This window comes from Mirounga angustirostris, unplaced genomic scaffold, assembly GCF_029215605.1.
Source record: "Mirounga angustirostris isolate CCGP_5_RB_7025 unplaced genomic scaffold, mMirAng1.0.hap1 SCAF_3, whole genome shotgun sequence".
NCBI lineage: Eukaryota > Metazoa > Chordata > Mammalia > Carnivora > Phocidae > Mirounga > Mirounga angustirostris.
Genome location: NW_026991711.1, coordinates 116,616,544 through 116,636,416, shown reverse-complemented (window position 1 = coordinate 116,636,416; position 19,873 = coordinate 116,616,544).

Below are 19,873 nucleotides of genomic sequence, written 5' to 3'. Positions count from 1 at the left end.
GGAGACTCACAGGCACGATCCATTCTTATTCTTACAGCATGTGCATAATGCACACACACACTCACATGCAGTAAATTAATTTAGGAAATAGATTGTTCTTGACCACTGAGTATCCTAACAAAAGCCTGCCAATTCTCAGTGAATTAAATACTATGGCGCCTCAATATCTAATACTAGAGAACTGCTGAAGATCATTTCGTCTCTTTCTCTGGTGATTCTAAGGGCTGTGAAAAGCTCTGTGGCCTTTATTGGCTGTGGGACCTGGGGTACCGTCTCATCTGTAAAGTAGGGATAATCATAGTATTTACTTCATAGGTACATTGTAGGCATTAGGCAGGATTATATAAAGACTCAGCACAGTCTGACACAATGTAAGTAGTCAAGGCATGCTGGCTATTGTTAATATCTTGTAAAATCTTTCATTAATAAAGAATCTGATTGTCAGAAGTAAAAGAACATTAACTTTTTCATTTGCTTTTAAAAACCTTTTGGTTGGGGCGCCTGGGTGGCTCAGTTGGTTATGCGTCTGCCTTCGGCTCAGGTCATGATCCCAGGGTCCTGGGATCGAGCCCTGCATCCATCAGGCTTTCTGCTCAGCGGGAAGCCTGCTTCTCCCTCTCCCTCTCCCACTCCCCCTGCTTGTGTTTCCTCTTTCACTGTGTCTCTGTCAAATAAATAAATAAAATCTCTTAAAAAATTTAAAAAAAATAAAAAGCTTTTGGTTTTGGAATAATTTGAGATTTACCAAAAAATTGCCAGGCTATTCTGTGTTTCCATACATATTTTACCCAGTTTCCTGACATCATGGTAGCACGGTTGTCAAAACTAAGAAAGCAAAACCGATACATTGCTATTAACTAAGCTCCAGATTTTATTTAGATTTTCCCAGTTTTACCATGAATGCCCTTCTTTCTGTTCCCGGACTCTGTCCAGGGTCCCACCTCACATTCAGTTGTCATGTCTCTTTAGTCTCTTCTGGTCTGCGAGTTTCTCAGTGTTTCCTTCTTTTTCGTGACTTTGACAGTTTGAATGATACTGGTCTTTGGAAGACCGTTCATTTTGTAGACTGTCCCTAACTTTGGCTTTATCTCAAGGGTTTTCTCAGGATTAGAACAGGGTCATAGGCTTTGGGACGAAGACCACAGTGGTGAAGTGCCCTTGGCATCATGTCCTAATGGGAGGTACGTGATATCAGTATGATTCATAGCTGGTGACGTTGACACAGATGGCTTCCTTAAGGTAGTGTCTTTTGGTTTCTCCACCATAATGTTACTATTTTGTCCTTTCAGCACTAGGAAGCCAGTTCCAAAGTCCAGTCCAAACTTCAGGGGAGGAGGATTAAACTCCCCACCTCCTGAGGCTTATGTTCTATTTCGTTTTTTGAAATTATCTTTGAAAATCTTTTCTAAGAAAGATTTGTCCCTTCCCCCCCTTATGTATTTCTTTATTCAATGATTTATTCGTATCAGTATGGGTTATGTTATTTTGGTCAAATTGCTTCAATTTGGCCATCAGGAAAATAGTGTTAGCTCGCACAACACTTACAACAAACTCTAAGGGTGTCTTTTGTAGCATGGTTTCAATAATTCCAGTAATTGAAGGTGAATGGAAAGAAATTTTGAGCAAAATTCTATAAAAGAAACTCCTAGTCAGGGCATGCCAGAAGGCGGCACAAACAGGTAGAGATCAGTGGCGGAGCGGCATTTCATGGTGATGGTTAGATACGTTAATGAAGGTAGTAAAAAGTGTGGTGTTTTATGCAGTGGAGAGCTGATTCTGCTTGACTGCATCTAATCACTTTGGGAAGAGGTTTTGTGTCAACTGATTACAAGTTTGTGTTTTAGACTATACTGCTTTGGAGATGACATGTCTAAATGGATCAGAAATATGAACACAGACAGAACATAATGTAAATTTTGATTTTACTTTCACTCATTGTAATGTAGTGAGAATCAATGAAATTTTGGTCTTTGGGACAATGAAGACACTAAACTATACCTTACAGTTCTACATGTGAACCATTAAATATAAGGAGGTAATCAAATGTGGAAAGCAAATCTTGTAAACAATATCGATGCTTTGATTTTTATGAGCAAGAAAAGGGAAGACATGTAGACAGTTGGATGTTTATTGACTGTAAAAATTACATTAAATACTACCAGGGGGAGATGAAAGCCAGTTACCAAAATCAGCCTAATTTCCATAATGCAAACCATAATGTAACATTAAGTTTCATATGTACTGGATACACAAAATTTGAGAATTAATCTGCATAGAATACGTACCTCCCCTCTTTATCTCACTTGTCCCTTGCTATTTTCGAAAGTCTTAATGCAGCCATGATTTTATTTATTTATTATTGAAGTATAATTGACCTGCAATGTTATATTAGTTTCGGGTGTATCACATAGTGATTGGACAGTTCCATACATTACTCAGTGCTCACCATAATAAGTACAGGGACCAAGCAATAGTATTACAATATCATTGACTATATTCCCTCTACTGCAACCATGTTTTCAATACTACCGGGAAGATTCTTAAAATGTTAATGCTTATAAAAATGACTCAACAAGAGAGGCACTTAAGAACAATGTGTACACTATTTCTGTGTTATTTTAGGGCATCAAAAACATTCTTGCCTCAATTTTACCCATACTATGGCTCTACTTGGGTAGTGCTCTCTTCTCTCTCTCATTACCTGGTCCCTATTCATCATTCATAACACAACTCAACCTTCACTTTTCCCTCCTTTCTCATAAAGTGTTTCCTGGGCTCACTTTTAAATAGGTCACCATTCTGATTCTTTCTTAAAGCACTCTCTTTTTAACCTTGGTGGCATTTCTCACAATTTTGTTAGATTATTAGACCATAATCTCTTTGGGTCAAGAATCTTGTCTAGTATTCATCATTGTATACAAAATATCTAACACAGAAACTGGCTCCCTATATTTATTGATAAACATGTGTGAATGAGATAACACTGAAGCAAAGAATGCTTTTTGGTGCAATAAGATAATCTTTCTGATTTGACATTTTAAAACAGAACTGAGATACTTTGTTGGAGGGAATGCTGATAAACTTAAAATTGTTTATATTGATAAAACTATTTATAAAGTGCTTTATAAGTAATCTTTTTTTTTAAAAGATTTTACTTATTTATTTGAAAGAGAGGGAGAGAGAGTGAGGGAGAGGGAGAGAGAATCTGAAGCAGACTCCGCACTGAGCACAGAGCCCAAACACAGGTTCGATCCCACGGACAGCGAGATCATGACCTGAGCCAAAACCAAAAACTGGACACTTAACCGAAAGAGCCACCCAGGTGCCCCAGTAATTTTCTATACACAGATTCAATCTGCCCCCAAATTTCTCTGAACAGGTCCCTCATTTTTCAAAAGAGGAAGCTAAGTGAGATTTCAAGAGGTTAAATAAGTTAGCAGAACAACAAAATACTTGGGGGAATAGTGAGGAACTGAGCACTGCCTTCTGGGTGAAAACTTAGCTGGCCGACAAAGGGCAGCTGACTTCTGGCTGACATGATTTGATAATGATGAGGCATTATGGTGTCACCTCATGATATGTAGGCCTGTAGTTTATTTTTTCTTGTCTGTGGTTTTAGTTTTATCCCTAAATTTAGAGTTACACAGCGTAAGTTCATGCGAATGTCCATTAGAAACAAAAATTTCCCTTGAGGCACCTGAGTGGCTCAGTCGGTTGAGTGTCTGACTCTTGGTTTCAGCTTACGCACTGATCGCACGGATCATGGGATCGAGCCCTGCATCGGGCTCCATGCTCAGCTGGGAGTCTGCTTGAGGATTCTCTCTCCCTCCCTCTCCCTCTGCCCCCTCTCTTGTGTGCGGGCACTCTCTCTCTCTCTAAAATAAACGGATAAATCTTAAAAAAAAAAAAAAAAAGAGAGAAACAAAAATTTCCCTAAATTAGGTTCTATCACCCCTCCTTCTATGGTCCTAGAGTATGTCATAATTATTGCCATTAGAAATTAGTTTACTGTATCATAGCCATATGTTTGCATATATAATGGGTTTCACAAACTTAATTTTATGAGAAACAGGTTTTTCTTCTTTCTTTTAAATTTACCTGAGCCCCTCTCACCTAGCCCATGTAAAGTTCTATCTCACTCCTCAGTGGAAAATCCTCCTTGTCCATTATTGTGCAGAGGTCCCACTGTCTGACATCCCTCAGGAGATGTAAAAGAGGTGCTCTGGGCACTGGTTAGTCTTGCCCTGTCCATGTCTCAGGCCAACAGACTGCTGCAGGGAAAAGAGCTCTGTTATTCCCATGCTGTGGGGAAGCTGGGAGCCTCCCATGACTGCAGCATCGAACCATTCACTCTGGGATCACCATCTCCCTGGCAGGTTGCCAGAGAAGGGACAAGCTCTACCCCTCCTTGGAGCCTCTACCCCCATGCACACACTTCTTCCCAGCTGGAGGAGACTCTCTTCCTCTTTTCTCTTGTTTTCTCAGAGGAACCCCCTCTCTTAATTCCCCCTCTGGGATATATACAACATCCCTTCTATGAGTTTAGACATTTACAAAAGGCAAGGAAAAACACTGACTTCTGCTTCTTCTGTGTTCTGCCCTGGAAAAATCCCCAAAGCAATGAAGTAATAAGGAATTAGTAAGCTGTATGAAATAGGAGAAATAAAAATCTCAGGAGAGCAAACACATGCTGTTTTTAACATAACATCTTACTCTGGATATCTTTTCCCCATTAGCATGGGATCTTCTTGATGGTACAAAATATGTCTTTTTTATTTTGATATTATGGTGTCTACCATAGTCTCCGACATAGTAGATCTTTATATGTTGTGCAAGAAATGAAAGGAGGAAGGAATGGAGGGAGGGAGGGATGAAGGGAGAGAGGGAAGGGGGAAAAGGAAGGATAGAAGGAGGGAGAGGAATATAATTATACATATCAATGCAGCAAGCAAGCATTGGACAAAGTATCCCAAGTATGTTGCTACGTACTTCTGGTCACATTACAATGCATCAGCTCCTCAGGACATCAAAAATTAGAAGATGAGACATGTGTGTAAATAATACAAATAACTCAAAGACACAGCAGATGTTGAGATGTGCTCTCCAAGATACCAGATGTCTGCCCTATGCACAGCCTCACTAAGAGACTGCTCTGAGGCACACGTTCTCTGGCCAATGTGATTGCCAACCTCCAGTCCCAGATGACTGCATTAACAGGGGCACCTGACCCTAAGGGGTTCAGCCAGCAAACTAAGATGTAGCCTTTGTGAAAAGATGAGTGGAGCCAGTCAGATTCTCTCTCAGGAGCGAAGCTACAGCAGCAGGAGCTGAGAATGATAGGTCATTACAGCAAGAGTCTGGGCAGTTCTCCCCGATCAGGTAGAAATTGAGGTCAGGAAGAGCAGAAATTAAGAGGAAGTAGAGGCTCTTTTATAGACAAAAAATTGAGTACATCAAGAATGAGGAAGCATTTCTATAGAAAATGGAAAGAAAAGCAGACATACCACGAGATGCGGGATTTTTTGAGAGCAATCTGGTGAGGGAGATGGAAAACGTGGCTCAGGATAATGAAGGAACTTGGAGATATAAGGTTGGCTCAGCTTGTGAGTTTTCCAGTTCCAGCATATGTGTGTCTTTATTACCAACTCTCTTTTTTTATGAAGGTAACTTGTGTGAGACCTTCTGTTCCTCATACTGCAGATCCTGACTAAAACACAAGCGATAAAGAGCAAAGGGAACCAGTCAAGAGGCTTCCTGTACCTCTCCAGAAACAATGGCTGCGACCATCCTTACCAGGGGTCCTCAGCTCTGGCAACCTTAAAATAGACTTTAAAATACACTGAGGTCCAGGGGCACCTGGATGGCCCAGTTGTTAAGCGTCTGCCTTCTGCTCGGGTCATGATCCCAGGGTCCTGGGATCGAGCCCCGCATCAGGCTCCCTGCTCAGCGGGAGGCCTGCTTCTCCCTCTCCCGCTCCCCCTGCTTATGTTCCCTCTTTTGCTGTGTATCTCTCTGTCAGATAAATAAATAAAATCTTTTAAAAAAAATAAAATAAAATAAAATACACTGAGGTCTGGAAATTCTGATGAGTTTAAAATGGGCAGATCAAAAGTGAAGTCTAGCTACCCACTTATTTATTTATTTATTTAATTTTTAAGTATGGATTCAATTAATTAACATACAATGTATCAGAGGTAGAGTTCAGTGATTCATCAATCTTATATGATACCCAGTGCTCATTACATCACCCTTGATGTCCAGCACCCAGTTACCCCATTCCCCCCCCCTCCAGCCACCCTCGGTTTGTTTCCTATAATTATGAGTCTCTTATGGTTTGTCTCCCTCTCTGATTTTGTCTTGTTTTATTTTCCTTCCCTTCCCCTATGATCCTCTATTTTGTTTCTTAAATTCTACATATGAGTGAGATTGTATGATAATTGTCTTTCTCTGACTGACTTACTTCACTTAGTATAATATCCTCTAGTTTCATCCACATCATTGAAAATATCAAGATTTCACTTTTTTGATGGTTGAGTAATATTCCATTGTGTGTGTGTGTGTGTGTATATATATATATATATATATATATATATATATATATATATATACCACATCTTCTTTATCCATTCATCTGTCAATGGACATCTGGACTCTTTCCATAGTTCAGCTATTGTGGACATTGCTGCTGTGAACATTGGGGTGCAGGTGCCCTTTTGGGTCACTACATTTGTATCTTTGGTGTAAATACCCAGTAGTGCAATTGCTGGGTCATAGGGTAGCTCTATTTTCAACTTTACTTTTTAAGATTTTATTTATTTATTTGAGAGAATGAGAGAGCACAAGTGAGGGAAGGGCAGAGAAAGAGAGGGAAAAAGCAGACTTCCTGCTGAGCAGGGAACCTGATGCAGGGCTCGATCTTAGGACCCTTGGATCATGACCTGGGCCTAAGGCAGATGCTTAATCACTGAGCCATGGAGACACCCCTATTTTCAACTTTTTGAGGAACCTCCATACTGCTTTCCAGAGTGGCTGCACCAGCTTGCATTCCCACCAACAGTATAAGAGGGTTCCCCTTTCTCCACATCCTCGCCAATATCTGTTATTTCCTGACTTGTTAGTTTTAGCCCTTCTGACCAGCGTGAAGTAATATCTCATCATGGTTTTGATTTGTATTGCTCTGATGCTGAGTGATGTTGAGCATTTTTTCATGTGTCTGTTGATCATTTGTATGTCTTCTCTGGATAAATGTTTGTTCATGTCTTCTACCCATTTCTTGATTGGATCACTTGTTCTTTGGATGTTGAGTTTGATAAGTTCTTTATAGATTTTGGATACTAGCCCTTTACCAGATACCCACTTTTTTATGACATCATGGGTAATGCCTACGTCCAGCTGGAGGCGAGAAGACCACAGTAACTACATCTTCGTGTTTGAAGATAGCCTTGAGCATCATTAACCTTTACGAAAGCTTTTTTTTTTTTTTTAATTTTGTGTGCTTGGAAAACTTACAGTCCCTGACTCTTTCTTCCAACTTAAAAGATGTATCATGATGTGAATTGTTTTGGTGTTCCTCACATGAGTAGGTGTCAATAGAGCCCCAACTTATGCACCATTGTTATTTCTATTTCTATTCAGTATTCCCTTCTGTTTTCTTCCTTTCCTTTTTAATTCATTGAGTGTCTACTATATTCCAGTAATCAAACTTGCAGCCTAGCTTGGGAGAGGATAACACATATGCATACATAATTACATGTCAAAGTAATAGGTGATATACATCGCAAGAATGATGGCAACCTAACGTGGCAAGAATGATGGCAACCTAATGTTCATTTTGTTCAAGTTGCAAAGTGGTATCTAGTGAAATAGCTGATTTCAAGATTTCTCGGTTTGCTCATATGGTCCTCGATTTTTAATTTTTTCTAAATCTTCTTCCTTAAACTGCTGCTCTCTGACTTCAGCAGCACTACTCTGGTGATGTATAGAAAATGTTTCCCACTCTGAGATACTTCCTGTACGCTTCTGTCATCAAAATATTTACCTACAATCATTGTAATTGAATAATAAAGGACAATAACATGCATTATCATTTATACCCAGTCCAAAAGGAAGGCATAAGTTAAAAATATCATACTTAGATGATAGGATATCTCTGGAAACAAGTAATAGTCATATCAAATCTTGATTCAATTTGGTAAATATTATCTGACTACTGGGAAATCATGAGACATATTGTAGCAACAGAGCAGCATGTCTCCTACAATAACCTTTTTATTTATTTAATCCAGCTCATTAATAAAGATCTTCTTTTCATTTTCCTGATGTACGAATACTCCAAAAACCACAGGCTCACATTTTGACAGCTAATTTTACAGGATATAATTTTCCTGCTTAACCCAAGAGGAAAAAGAGACGGATGATTGAGATTAATCATTTGTAAAATTATAATTCTGTCACAGATAATAATTTGCAAGATCTTTCCCTTTTCTGAAATCCCCAGAATGCACCATAAATTGTCACACTTTGTAAGAGAACGTGTAACACATTAGGGGACTCCTAATAAAGCGAATCTGCTAGAAAAACAAACCAATTGCCTTATAATTGGCATGTTTCCCACATGACTATTCTCCTGTGAAGGAACATTGTGCCTTGGGTGAAGGAGGGTTTACAAATTATGATTCAAGAGGGGGTTATCTCTATCCCTTATTACCCTTTGAGCTGGAATATAGGGTGTTTCTTTACCTCTTGTAAGTCTGTGAGAACATACAATTGTGTGCCCAGAAGGCGAATTGATCCTTTGTGGAAAAGTGAGCAAATTCAGAAATTCTTAAATTATTTTCAATAAAAATACTATCAAAATGGACCTATAAAAATATTGACTTTTTCAGAATGGCTACATGTGTGCAGGATGGACAGGTTTTCCTGTTTTACTGGCAGACCTCTGTGTAAACTTTGCTTTATTTCCTAAATCCATTTTATAGGCATTTACTACTGTTCCAACAACAAAGGCAAAAAAACTTCAAGGATTTTATGTGAGGTTGACAGACAGTGCTTAGACTGTGTAGGACTCAGTGAAAGGTGGGGCATGGATTTCTGTAGTTCCTTGGCCCATATTTAGCTAGATTGATTAGGGCGGAAGCTAATGAGATCAGGGTCATGAATTCAATGCCTGTGTGGGCCAACTAGCTTTGCTGTGTTCACATCTGCTGACTACACTCAAATCACATCAGCCCCAGGAACACATGTTGAGGGGCACAGGCTAGAGAGGGTTTCAATGGGTCAAGACACTCCCATCCCCAATTCTTGTTAAAAAGTAGCATGCAAATGCCTGCTCTCCCAAAAGTTGACCACTTCTTGCCAACCTCACACCCCTACTTTGGTTTGAGTTACTATCTCTTGCCAACACTGCTAAGTAGTTCCTGACCCCTCTTCTGCTATATCCTTTGTCTCCTTCAGATTATTCTCAGTAAAGCAGCAAAGTATTCACCCCAAAGATACAAATGTAGGGATCTGAAAGGGTACGTGCACCCCGATGGTTATAGCAGCAATGTCCACAATAGCCAAATTGTGGAAAGAGCCAAGATGTCCATCGACAGATGAATGGATAAAGAAGATGTGGTATATATATACAATGGAATATTATGCAGCCATCAAAAGGAATGAGATCTTGCCATTTGCAACAATGTGGATGGAACTGGAGGGTATTATGCTGAGTGAAATAAGTCAAACAGAGAAAGACATGTATCATATGATCTCACTGATATGAGGAATTCTTAATCTCAGGAAACAAACTGAGAGTTGCTGGAGTGGTGGGGGGGTGGGAGGGATGGGGTGGCTGGGTGATAGACATTGGGGAGGTTATGTGCTCTGGTAAGCGCTGTGAATTGTGCAAGACTGTTGAATCTCAGATCTGTACCTCTGAAACAAATAATGCAATATATGTTAAGGAAAAAAAAAAAAGATAGCGGGAGGGGAAGAATGAAGGGGGGGAATCGGAGGGGTAGACGAACCATGAGAGACGATGGACTCTGAGAAACAAACTGAGGGTTCTAGAGGGGAGGGGGGTGGGAGGATGGGTTAGCCTGGTGATGGGTATTAAGGAGGGCACGTTCTGCATGGAGCACTGGGTGTTATGCACAAACAATGAATCATGGAACACTATATCTAAAACTAATGATGTTGGGCGCCTGGGTGGCTCAGTTGGTTAAGCAACTGCCTTCAGCTCAGGTCATGATCCCAGGGTCCTGGGTTCGAGTCCCGCATCGGGCTCCCTGCTCTGCAGGGAGCCTGCTTCTCCCTCTCCCACTCCCCCTGCTTGTGTTCCCTCTCTCGCTGTGTCTCTCTCTGTCAAATAAATAAATAAAATCTTTAAAAAAATAAAAATAAAAAAATAAAAATAAAACTAATGATGTAATGTATGGGGATTAACATAACAATAAAACATTTTTTTTAAAAAAAATGAAAGTCACAATATGTCACTCTTATGCTCAAAACCCTCTGATAGATAGCTTCCCATCCAACTCCAAGTTAGATCCAAGATAACCCTAGACAATCTGCACTTCTCCCCTCCCCCATCTTTCCTCAACCCAATGGGAACCCTCTCCTCCCACTCCTGCAACACCTGGTATAAGCTTCACAATAAGCTTAGTCTTTCACAACATACAGGGCAAAGTTTGTTTACCAGAAGGTCTTGCTTTCTGAGACAGCACCTGGAAAAAGGAGGGGCAGAGGGCCAGGCTTCCTTCTTAAAAATTGGAAGAAGGAGAAAAAGAGAAGAAAACATAAATAGATCCCATTTGTTTTGTTTCTTTGACAACAATCAAAGCAAAACAAAATTAACATCTCAGATACCTCGGTTAATGCAAATTGTCCCACTACACTTAAAAAGTACTCTCCTGATTGCCAAAAGAAAGGAAACACTTCCCTAACTTTATTATAAGGACCCCGTCCCAGGGAGACACTGGTGTGGAAAAAAAAAAAAAGAATGTACCACAATTTAAAGAAGGAAGTTTGCTTTGATCCTCAATGCTCAATGCCTGCTCAGGAAGAACAAAAATTGTACAGAACCAGAATTAGGATCCCCAGAATTTTTGGAAGAGAATCATACAAATCTTTCCTGAGTATGTATTGACAGGCTTAAAGAAGGAAGTCACATTACATAATTAGTTTTATTTTATTTTTTTAAGATTTTATTTATTTGAAAGAGGGAGAGAGAGCGCGTGAGCGTGCACACACAGGTCGGGGAGGAAGGGCACAGGGAGAGGAAGAAACAGACTCCTCACTAAGCAAGGAGCTTGACATGGGGCTCAATCCCAGGACCTGGGATCATGACCTGAGCCAAAGGCAGACGCTTACCCGACTGAGCCACCTAGGTGTTCCACATAATTAGTTTCAGTACTTAATTCTCTAATTAAAAAATAATGATTTACATGTACAAGCATGATTTGAGCATGTGGTACACATATAAAGCATTCATGCACTTAAAAACAGTGCAAGGGGCATCTATTTTAAGGTAAGCAGTGTTCTAGGTGCTGATGGTAGATTAATGAACAAAATAGAGAATAGCACTCTCTTCCACGAGACTTATACTCTAGTAGTAGAAGACTTTAAAGGCATAATAAATAGTATTTTATATACTATAACATAGGTTGGCAAATACTATGGATTAAAGGAAAAGTGTACTTCAAGAAGGGAAATCAAGAATGTTGGGGGTAGGGTGACACAGGGGGGCAGGGTATGTGGCTAAATGTCATACATGTTATAGTATAGCAAGAAGAACATTATTATCCCATTCCATACACCTTGGACATACATGACTTCCTGAGGGATAGCTGACACTAAGCTAGCAGAGATAGGTCTGAAGCCTAGTTTAAAAAATCCTTTTTATGTTTTTAATCTATAATTTGTTGCCTCCTTAGATAATGGAATAGCATAATGTTGATCAGAGAGCCACACATAACACCTTCAGTCATACATAATACCCTGCTTTAAAAGCCTGGTTCCATTCCAAGCACTCAGAGCCAGACCTCAATCCATATGCTTCGATTTTATCTGTGCCTACCCATGATTTTTCTCCATGTCTCTACCCAAGTATGCCTGCAGAAGCAAGCAATGATGAAGAGGCAGGGGCTTACATTCTATTGACACTTACTGATCGGGCCATGTACTTTATTTTTTTTTAAGACAACACAATAACAAGTAAATACAATGAACAAATATATGGCGATATTTTTAAGGTGTGGCATTTCAAGAAAGGTCTCTCTAGAATTTTTCATTTACTTTGAACGTTTACATTTCTAGAAAGTATAGACTGCCAAGGGTAGAATCCAAAGGTATTTTAGTTGATTGGGATGAACACAAATTCTAATTCTTTTGTAGTAATCTGATAAAAGGTCCACCCGATGTCTATAATTCTGCTTAGAAGTAGTCAGCTTCTAAAACAAGAATTCTCAGGAAGACTCTCTGAATGACATATTTCCCTTCAGATTTACATCTAATAGAAGACAGAGCTTCAGATATTTCTGACTTTGAATTGTCTCTAATCAATATGCATTTAATATGCTGAGTATTAGTGATATGTTAATCAAGTCCAAGACACCTGTTTAAATCCCACCATAATGAGATAATATATGCAAACTCTAGCCCAGGACTAGGAAGTGTTGGTCCCCTTCCTTTTCTCCTAGCAAGCACACAGGGATGATGTAGACAATGTTATGACTGCCCCTAGAAAATGTATATTCAAAGGCTGTTTCAAGTTAAAATAAGGCAGTGAAAATGAAAAAAATAAAAATTAAAAAGAGAGATAAGCACTTGCTAGGATGCCTATATGTTCACTTTCTTCCTCAAAAGTAAAGATAGTACAAAAACAATCCACCCAAAATAAGTGAATTAGCCATGATTTAGTGGTGGTAAGTAAATATGTGTTAAAAGCCTAAGAAACATTTATTTTCTGATTAAGGCTAATGTCTTAGAAAAGTTTGATTTTTATTTTAGTTTAAGTAAGAGGAAACTTCTTAAATGCCTAGTGTATGGCTCAGAATCTGGATCTTCTTTGATACGCAAAAATGATCTGAACTTACTCTTCAGATGACTATTTTTCTTTTTCTTTTTTGTTTTTTTTAAAGATTTATTTATTTTTAGAGAGAGCGAGTGCATATGAGCTGGGGGAGGGGTAGAGGGAGAGAAGCAGACTCCCAGCTGAGCTGGGAGCCCGATGCAGGGCTTGATCTCATGACCCTGAGATCATGACCCGAGCCAAAACCAAGAGTTGGTTGCTTAACCAACTGAGTCACCCACGTGCCCGCAGATGACTAATTTTCTGTAGATGTTTGCTTTTGACTGTTGCTTTATTGCATTTCCCCTATTAGAATGATATGAAATACGGCTGTATTTTTACAATCAGTGATCTCCCTTAACATTTGGATTTCTTGGACGTCTGCTCGAGACCACTCACCACTCTCTAGACCACCAGGCCACCTCCCCCACAAATACCCACTGGGAATTAACTGATACATTGAGCTACAAACTCATCCTGGGCTGGAGGGTCATGACAACCTCTGCTCTTGCTATCTACTTCTTCTTTGTGGAAGTCTGACTTTCTGGAAGTCTGTTTTTAGACTGGCAAATGAGGCTATGCCTCCATAATCCAAACAACTGGTGGAAAACTGGAAAACTCAGTCCACCAGGTGTTTTGCTTCCACAGTCTCTAATGGCCAGTTTAGCTAATTGATTTAACTGTGTCTATTCTTTTCTTTTGTAATAATTGTATTTTTCCTGTTATATAAGATAATGTACATTCATTGAGGGAAACATATACACAATACATTAAAGTACAGATATGAATTTTTTAAAAGCCCAGAATTTCTACACTATTATTTTGTATGTCTTTGAAAAAATTCCTTATCTCTCTGTATGTATATATGTGCATGTATGTGTTTAACATATACTCTCTACCTACTATTTTGTAACCTCTTTTTCTTACCCTCAAATAAATCATGACTATTTTCCTAGGTTGTTAAATATTTTTCCCATCATGGTTTTGGTTTTTGTTTTGTTTTTAAGATTTATTTATTTATTTTGGACAGACAGAGAGAGAGAGAGCAGTGGAGAGGGGCAGAGGGGGGAGAGAGAGAGAGAGAGAGAGAGAAAATATCTCAAACAGAGTCCGCACTGAGTGCAGAGCTTGATTCCACAACCCTGAGATCATGACCTAAGCCTAAATCAAGAGTTGGACACTCAGCTGACTGAGCCACCCAGGTGCCCCTACAGCATGGTTTTAAATTATGAAATAGCACCATAATTTTCTTTAACCAGTTCCCTGTTTTTATACAACTAGTGTTCCTAATTATAAAGTTATAAATACGTAAAATACTAATGAAAAATCCTATATATAAGTTTTGTACATATATCACATTATTAGTATGGATTATAATCTTAATGAATTTTTACTTAAATAATATTGATGAAATTGACTAGTAATTGCATGAAAGAGCCCAAGTAAATTCCCTAAACAATTACTTATATTCTTTTAGTTCAGTATGACCTCCCCCCCGCCCCAAAGTAGGATAATACGATCTTAAAATTCTGTGGTGAGGTGTTTTGCATATAAAAGCTCATTTTGACAGAAATACTTACATCATCCCTATGTGCTTGCTAGGGGAAAAGAAAAGAGCTAACACTTCCTAGTTCTGGGCTAGTCTTTGCATATGTTATCTCATTGTGATGGGATTTAAACAGGTGTCTTGGACTTGATTAACATATCACTATTACTCAGAGTATTAAATGCATATTGATTAAAGGCAATTCAGAGACAGGAGTGTTTGAAGCTCTGTCTTCAGTTGCATGTAAGTCTGAAAGGACATGTGTCATTAATTCAGAGAGTCTTCCTGAGAATGCTTGTTTTAGTAGCTACTTCCAAATGAGAAACAGATATTATTGGGTGGAACTTTTATCAGATTACTACAAAGGATTCAGAATTTGTGTTCATCCCAATCAGCTAAATAGCTCTAGATTCTATACTAGTCATTGTGTTTGCTTCACACTCTCCTGGCCCTATCGCCCAAATCAAGAGACTCTTTTCCAAGACACTGCCCTTAACAGGGAGGCATGGCATGGGGCTTTTGAAAGGTCTGTAATGGTCCAGCTGAGCTGGATTTGTAGAATAGCATCCATTTGGGCATACTTTTCAGATATCTCTTGGGACTTAGTTGAACTAGAACTCAGAGAAATACCTAAAGCCTTCAGTCAATTTTTCCCTAATTGGGTTCCCCTAAGCTCATTACTTCTAGTGAAAGCTATTAATTCCCAATGCTGACGTTACAAAATAACTTCTCTAGAATCACCCTTTTACCCTTCTGCACTATTTGGAAACTAAAATGCAAAAAATTTCTCTGTGGTGGGAAGCAAGTCAACTTATAGCATTTCTTAACCTTTTTAGCAGAAGTCTGGAGGAGATTGAATCTATATTTCAGTCCTTTGTGGAGAGGGCTGCACATGGAAACCAACCATGGACTTCCAATGTATGTTTTTATAGAACAAATAATATTCTTGGGCATTATTTGTAGTAGAGACTAGATTGTATGGGAATACAGGTCATTTTGGAAGAGATCAACTGTTTGATTAACTACAGAAGTAATCAGTGAATTGGAACAAATGCTAATTATAATTTGTCTATATACATCCTATATCAGCACTAGATAAATAGTGTGTAAAGAGGGTAAAAGAGCATGTTCAGCAATATCTAATTTTATACCAAATTTTTTTTAAAGATTTTATTTATTTATTCATGAGAGACAGAGAGAGAGAGAGAGAGGCAGAGGGAGAAGCAGGCTCCCAAGGAGCAGGGAGCCCGATGCGGGACGCGATCCCAGGACCCTGGGACCATGACCTGAGCCGAAGGCAGATGCTTAACCATCTGAGCCACCCAGGTGCCCCATATACCAAATGTTTTTTACTAATGGTGTATTCAGTACTATTCACTGGAATTTTGTGTAGTGAAGAACTCAAAGAAATTGCTTTTTTACACTTCAGATCTGTGTCATTTAGATTATTGAACAGAGAAAGAAAGGCTCAATATTTTGAGCCCTTTGGGGGCCAAGAAATATGAAGCATATGAAATAAAAAGAGCTAAGTTTCTTCTCAAGGTTCTGTATAAATCTAAATGGCTCTTTAGTCATTAAAGCATACCCCAATTGTCCTGAAGCCGTCCAGCTAGAATAAACCTTGGCAACCTTGTCTACTTCCTGTGGAAAGAATCAGTTCCACCCCAGTGTGAAAGAATTGAAGGAACTCATGAGGAGGTCTTTGGCCTAACATCACATTGCATTCCTTCTTCGACATCCACTGAGTAGGCAACTGGACCATCCAACAAGCACTCCCTGCTCAGGGAAGTGAAGATGAGCAACAGATACAGAAAACCATAGCAATGATGACTCTTAACAATAAACAGTGGAAAAGTTGTTCAACTTGAGTCATGGCTTTCAATTTGCAGGTTCATGCAGGAAGGAGAATTAGTAATGGGTAGGGAATGAATATGCAAGATTAAAAATGTGCCTTCGGATTTATGGGATCATCTTTTAAATAAGGTCCCAATTCTGCCAAGGAGTAAGTTCTGCTAGAAAAGCCACATTGCAGGGTTGCTACCTTTAAAAGTGCCAATTCACTTACTTTCTTTTTATCAATTCTGTTATATTTGTCCTCCTTAACTTGTCGGCACCTCCCTGTGTGTATACCAATGGCTCCAGTTGGTTTGCTTTACTGGTTTAATCTGGTAGACCTAGAATTCTATTTATTGCATTTGTTGCTAAAGACAAAACCAGAACCAAAAATCAAAAAAGAAACAAAAAGCTGGTATTGCTTTAAAGGATACTGGCTGTCATATCAAACCACTTTTTTGAACATAAGAGTGTGCAGTTTTAGCATCAGGTTTAGTAATTACATGAGTGCCATTTTAATTGAACCAACTAAAGTTCTCTCAGTGCCTATTAGCGCCTATAAAGCTAGGAAGCCTAAATTTATTGTGCTCTCCTAGGAAGGAAGATGGCATAGCTCAGAAATGTACATTGTATTTTGGTTTGATGTTTATGGTGGCCAGAAGTGTCAACCTTGGTTCTAAAAATCTGAGGTGAATTAGAACATACTTCAGTTCATGGTGATTGTTAATTTAGAACAAATGAAATAGGACAATCTTATGTGACACTGTTTAAGAAGCTAATGCAAGGAGCAATCATAGATTTGGAAAGTAAGTAAACTCAACAACAAGACAAATATCTCTTAGAAATAAGAATAATACTCCTAAATGGTGGTCTCTGAGTTGATAACCTAAATATACTTACACCTAGTAAGTGTAGGTGTAATGTTGCTGAGCCAAATTGCCCAAAATAAAAATGTATTATCCACCTTCAAGAGTACTTCATCCATCTATTCTTCAAGAGAAATGTTTTATATAAGTTACATAAAGGAGAGGGAATGAAATCATGAGATATTCATCAAAATATTTATATCTTGCTCTGTCATGAGAGCTGTTACATGCTAGTATTTTGTCATACTTCTGTTAGAAAAGAGAGGACATTCTCATTTCAGGGCCCCATTTAAGAAATGAGGTGTGATTTGATATCACTATCCATCATTCACATATAAAAGAAGAGAGGTGGGTTGTCCAGTTCCTAGAGAGATGAGATCAGAAGGTACCTATCTCATCTCTGTTGGCCTCTTTATGGATTTAACTTTCTTGATATAATCCAGAGAAAGAAGCCTCCCAACGGAAAGATGGCTGAAAATCCAATATGCGAAATACGTGAGTAATACCTAATATTATCTAGAGCAGAAACTAAAAGAACTTGTAGAAAATCCTTTTTGGCTCATCTTGGAGCTCTTAAGTGTTCCCTCATGCTTATAAATGAGCAGGTTAATTAAGGCAGGGTCTAGAAAGGAGAAGGGACTCTCCCCTGATCTTTCACCAAGAATGCTCTTTAAATACTTCCCAACCATCTGGCAAGGTAGCATTATATCATCATCATTTCACAAACAAGGAAATTGAGACTGAGAAATATCAGACATTTTTCAATATCGCCCTGCAGGGAGGTAGTATATGGGAAGCCTTGTCTGCTGTCTCCGTCCAGTGCTTTTTCAAATAGAAGAGTGAGAATGGCTAGATAATCGTGAAAGATGTAAGAGTAAAGAGTATGTATTTAGTTGGTTAAATAAAATAGATGATTTGAAAATTAGAGGGAAAGTGACTTCTATGTTGCTGCTATAACCACCCCCACCCTGAAAACCCCCTGGCAAAGTGGAGGCATTTGTCTCTTCAAAGAGAAATGAGACCTTCTTTGGACAAGAGATGAAGCTCCCTGGGGTTATTTCCTTCCACTGTCATAAATTAAGGTGGTGATACCTCCTGAGAATAAGAGTATGCAATGATAAATTCCTGTTGGAATTGCTGAAATAAAGACGAAATTACTTAGTTTTCTGGATTTGGAGTTGTTTGGGTTCTAAGAGCCACGTTCTTTTTGCCTGCAAACATGTTAGGCTTTGGTGAGTCATAAACCTTTTTATCTGTGATGCTAACAAAGGTCTACACATTCTGGGAAACTTTTTTGGAATCAACGCTAGAAATAGTTTTGGAGCCAGATGGCGTTAATTACTCAGATTTTTTAGGCAACCGTGCCTGATTATTGAACAACAACAAAACTGTTATTAGTCATATTGCAAATCCTCTGTCCAACCCAAAGGGGTTTCAAATTATTTATATGTAGTAAAAACCTAGGGCACTTTCAAAGGACAAATATCTGGCCCCTTATGCATATTCAAGATAATATCCCAAAGTTCAGGAAGACAGTTTCTAGAAAGGAGCTCCAACAATTAGAGAACAATGTCAGGGCATTTTGAACAGTACCCTCCAAGGTGACTACTTTAAGTGACTGTATTCATTTGGGTGTTTGGGTTTTCAGAAATGCTTATATAATTAGTTTAAGAATTCTCACAGGGAAACTTTCTTCAAATAAAAAAAATGGCTTAAAGTGTTTTTAATTTCAGTAGTAATTTCCCATAGAGTTCACCCCCATGAATTTTTTCTTTCCAGTTGAGATATACCTTCCCATAAAGGACACAAATCTCATGTGGATAGCCTAAGGAATTTTAACATATGTATGTATACTTCTGTGCAATCAACAGTCAAGATATAGATATAGATATAGAACGTTTCAAGCTTCCCATGTTTCCCACCAGTTGGTACTCTCACCCCGGGATGACCACTGAACTGACTTCTAATCACAATAGATTAGTTAAGAAATTCTGAATTTGATATAAATGTAATCATACAGTTGTGCTCTGATTATCTTTTTCTACTTAACCTCATGTCTATGACATTCATCCATGTTGTTGTATGTAACAGTATTCTGTTACTTTTAATATTCCATTTTATGGCTAGACCCCAGTTTGTTGAATTATTCTACTGTTGGTGGATGTTTGGGTTATTTACAATTTGGGGCTGCTATGGATAAACCTGGGGGAGTCACTCTTGCATGTGCCTCTGGGGAGAACTAAGCACTCATTCCTATTCGGTGTTACCAGGAGAAAAACTGCTGCGTCTCACTTATGTTTAACTTTCATAAGCACTCCCAGTAAGTTTTCCAAAATGTTTGTATCAGTTTACACTCTTGTCTCTTCTAAATGACATAAAAGGAAAGACCATTTGAGCAATTTACCTTCCTACATTCATCATTATTCCTTTACATAAGCTATTTAGTTTAGTTTTTTTTTTTCCTGAGGGAAGTTTAGAGATTTTAAAACAAAATTACTGCCATGTTATTCCCTTCTTTGCTTTCTTAGACTATTTCTAATCCATTGGATTTATAAAGTCTGCATCTTCTTTCTTGCT